The sequence below is a fragment of the Phalangium opilio genome, unplaced genomic scaffold (genome assembly GCF_054372755.1).
Source record: "Phalangium opilio isolate 3A_F unplaced genomic scaffold, DU_Popi_V2 ptg000390l_1, whole genome shotgun sequence".
Taxonomy (NCBI): domain Eukaryota; kingdom Metazoa; phylum Arthropoda; class Arachnida; order Opiliones; family Phalangiidae; genus Phalangium; species Phalangium opilio.
Genome location: NW_028324234.1, coordinates 1,782,501 through 1,785,000, shown reverse-complemented (window position 1 = coordinate 1,785,000; position 2,500 = coordinate 1,782,501). Strand labels below are relative to the sequence as shown.

The 2,500-nt window shown below is 44.8% G+C and overlaps 12 non-coding genes across 12 annotated transcripts in view; all 12 read right to left on the bottom strand.

The window, feature by feature from the left end:
* Positions 1-54, bottom strand: part of TRNAK-CUU (transfer RNA lysine (anticodon CUU)) — a 73-nt gene extending 19 nt beyond the window's left edge. The window contains exon 1 of the tRNA in view: positions 1-54. This exon is cut by the window's left edge and continues 19 nt beyond it. This is a non-coding gene — a tRNA (tRNA-Lys).
* Positions 55-152: 98 nt separating this feature from the next.
* Positions 153-225, bottom strand: TRNAK-CUU (transfer RNA lysine (anticodon CUU)). The gene has a single exon. It is a non-coding gene; the product is annotated as a tRNA-Lys (tRNA).
* A 268-nt stretch (positions 226-493) lies between these two features.
* On the bottom strand, positions 494-566 carry TRNAK-CUU (transfer RNA lysine (anticodon CUU)). The gene has a single exon. It is a non-coding gene; the product is annotated as a tRNA-Lys (tRNA).
* A 98-nt stretch (positions 567-664) lies between these two features.
* Positions 665-737, bottom strand: TRNAK-CUU (transfer RNA lysine (anticodon CUU)). Its single transcript has one exon. It is a non-coding gene; the product is annotated as a tRNA-Lys (tRNA).
* A 98-nt stretch (positions 738-835) lies between these two features.
* TRNAK-CUU (transfer RNA lysine (anticodon CUU)) lies at positions 836-908 on the bottom strand. The gene has a single exon. It is a non-coding gene; the product is annotated as a tRNA-Lys (tRNA).
* Positions 909-1,006: 98 nt separating this feature from the next.
* Positions 1,007-1,079, bottom strand: TRNAK-CUU (transfer RNA lysine (anticodon CUU)). Its single transcript has one exon. It is a non-coding gene; the product is annotated as a tRNA-Lys (tRNA).
* Positions 1,080-1,177: 98 nt separating this feature from the next.
* TRNAK-CUU (transfer RNA lysine (anticodon CUU)) lies at positions 1,178-1,250 on the bottom strand. The gene has a single exon. It is a non-coding gene; the product is annotated as a tRNA-Lys (tRNA).
* Positions 1,251-1,518: 268 nt separating this feature from the next.
* Positions 1,519-1,591, bottom strand: TRNAK-CUU (transfer RNA lysine (anticodon CUU)). The gene has a single exon. It is a non-coding gene; the product is annotated as a tRNA-Lys (tRNA).
* Positions 1,592-1,689: 98 nt separating this feature from the next.
* Positions 1,690-1,762, bottom strand: TRNAK-CUU (transfer RNA lysine (anticodon CUU)). The gene has a single exon. It is a non-coding gene; the product is annotated as a tRNA-Lys (tRNA).
* Positions 1,763-1,860: 98 nt separating this feature from the next.
* Positions 1,861-1,933, bottom strand: TRNAK-CUU (transfer RNA lysine (anticodon CUU)). Its single transcript has one exon. It is a non-coding gene; the product is annotated as a tRNA-Lys (tRNA).
* A 98-nt stretch (positions 1,934-2,031) lies between these two features.
* Positions 2,032-2,104, bottom strand: TRNAK-CUU (transfer RNA lysine (anticodon CUU)). The gene has a single exon. It is a non-coding gene; the product is annotated as a tRNA-Lys (tRNA).
* A 98-nt stretch (positions 2,105-2,202) lies between these two features.
* Positions 2,203-2,275, bottom strand: TRNAK-CUU (transfer RNA lysine (anticodon CUU)). The gene has a single exon. It is a non-coding gene; the product is annotated as a tRNA-Lys (tRNA).
* Between the last annotated feature and the right edge of the window lie 225 nt (positions 2,276-2,500).

Genomic DNA, 2,500 nt, shown 5'->3' with positions numbered 1-2,500 from the left:
ACCAACGACCCCGAGATGAAGAGTCTCGTGCTCTACCGACTGAGCTAGCCGGGCTTGTATCCATGCACTTTAAATGAATTCCAGTAAATGAACAATCTTTTGCGAGAATCTAGAGTTTTAGTGTATTGGCAAAGTTCAAAATTGTTGATTAGCGCCCAACGTGGAGCTCGAACAAACGACCCCGAGATTAAGAGTCTCGTGCTCTACCGACTGAGCTAGCCGGGCTTGTTTCCATGTATTTAAATGAATTTTAGTAAATGGACTCTCTTTTTCGAGAATCTAGAGTATAAGCGTACTGGCAAAGTTCAAAATTGTCACGTAGCGCCCAACGTGTGGCTCGAACCCTCGACCCCGAGATTAATAGTCTCTGGCTCTACCGACCTAGCTAGCCGGGCTTGTATTCATGCATTTTAAATGAATTCCAGTAAATGAACAATCTTTTGCGAGAATCTAGAGTTTTAGTGTATTGGCAAAGTTCAAAATTGTTGATTAGCGCCCAACGTGGGGCTCGAACCCACGACCCCGAGATTAAGTGTCTCGTGCTCTACCGTCTGAGCTAGCCGGGCTTGTATCCGTGCACTTTAAATGAATTCCAGTAAATGAACAATCTTTTGCGAGAATCTAGAGTTTTAGTGTATTGGCAAAGTCCAAAATTGTTGATTAGCGCCCAACGTGGGGCTCGAACCCACGACCCCGAGATGAAGAGTCTCGTGCTCTACCGACTGAGCTAGCCGGGCTTGTATCCATGCACTTTAAATGAATTCCAGTAAATGAACAATCTTTTGCGAGAATCTAGAGTTTTAGTGTATTGGCAAAGTTCAAAATTGTTGATTAGCGCCCAACGTGGGGCTCGAACCCACGACCCCGAGATTAAGTGTCTCGTGCTCTACCGTCTGAGCTAGCCGGGCTTGTATCCGTGCACTTTAAATGAATTCCAGTAAATGAACAATCTTTTGCGAGAATCTAGAGTTTTAGTGTATTGGCAAAGTCCAAAATTGTTGATTAGCGCCCAACGTGGGGCTCGAACCAACGACCCCGAGATGAAGAGTCTCGTGCTCTACCGACTGAGCTAGCCGGGCTTGTATCCATGCACTTTAAATGAATTCCAGTAAATGAACAATCTTTTGCGAGAATCTAGAGTTTTAGTGTATTGGCAAAGTTCAAAATTGTTGATTAGCGCCCAACGTGGAGCTCGAACAAACGACCCCGAGATTAAGAGTCTCGTGCTCTACCGACTGAGCTAGCCGGGCTTGTTTCCATGTATTTAAATGAATTTTAGTAAATGGACTCTCTTTTTCGAGAATCTAGAGTATAAGCGTACTGGCAAAGTTCAAAATTGTCACGTAGCGCCCAACGTGTGGCTCGAACCCTCGACCCCGAGATTAATAGTCTCTGGCTCTACCGACCTAGCTAGCCGGGCTTGTATTCATGCATTTTAAATGAATTCCAGTAAATGAACAATCTTTTGCGAGAATCTAGAGTTTTAGTGTATTGGCAAAGTTCAAAATTGTTGATTAGCGCCCAACGTGGGGCTCGAACCCACGACCCCGAGATTAAGTGTCTCGTGCTCTACCGTCTGAGCTAGCCGGGCTTGTATCCGTGCACTTTAAATGAATTCCAGTAAATGAACAATCTTTTGCGAGAATCTAGAGTTTTAGTGTATTGGCAAAGTCCAAAATTGTTGATTAGCGCCCAACGTGGGGCTCGAACCCACGACCCCGAGATGAAGAGTCTCGTGCTCTACCGACTGAGCTAGCCGGGCTTGTATCCATGCACTTTAAATGAATTCCAGTAAATGAACAATCTTTTGCGAGAATCTAGAGTTTTAGTGTATTGGCAAAGTTCAAAATTGTTGATTAGCGCCCAACGTGGGGCTCGAACCCACGACCCCGAGATTAAGTGTCTCGTGCTCTACCGTCTGAGCTAGCCGGGCTTGTATCCGTGCACTTTAAATGAATTCCAGTAAATGAACAATCTTTTGCGAGAATCTAGAGTTTTAGTGTATTGGCAAAGTCCAAAATTGTTGATTAGCGCCCAACGTGGGGCTCGAACCAACGACCCCGAGATGAAGAGTCTCGTGCTCTACCGACTGAGCTAGCCGGGCTTGTATCCATGCACTTTAAATGAATTCCAGTAAATGAACAATCTTTTGCGAGAATCTAGAGTTTTAGTGTATTGGCAAAGTTCAAAATTGTTGATTAGCGCCCAACGTGGAGCTCGAACAAACGACCCCGAGATTAAGAGTCTCGTGCTCTACCGACTGAGCTAGCCGGGCTTGTTTCCATGTATTTAAATGAATTTTAGTAAATGGACTCTCTTTTTCGAGAATCTAGAGTATAAGCGTACTGGCAAAGTTCAAAATTGTCACGTAGCGCCCAACGTGTGGCTCGAACCCTCGACCCCGAGATTAATAGTCTCTGGCTCTACCGACCTAGCTAGCCGGGCTTGTATTCATGCATTTTAAATGAATTCCAGTAAATGAACAATCTTTTGCGAGAAT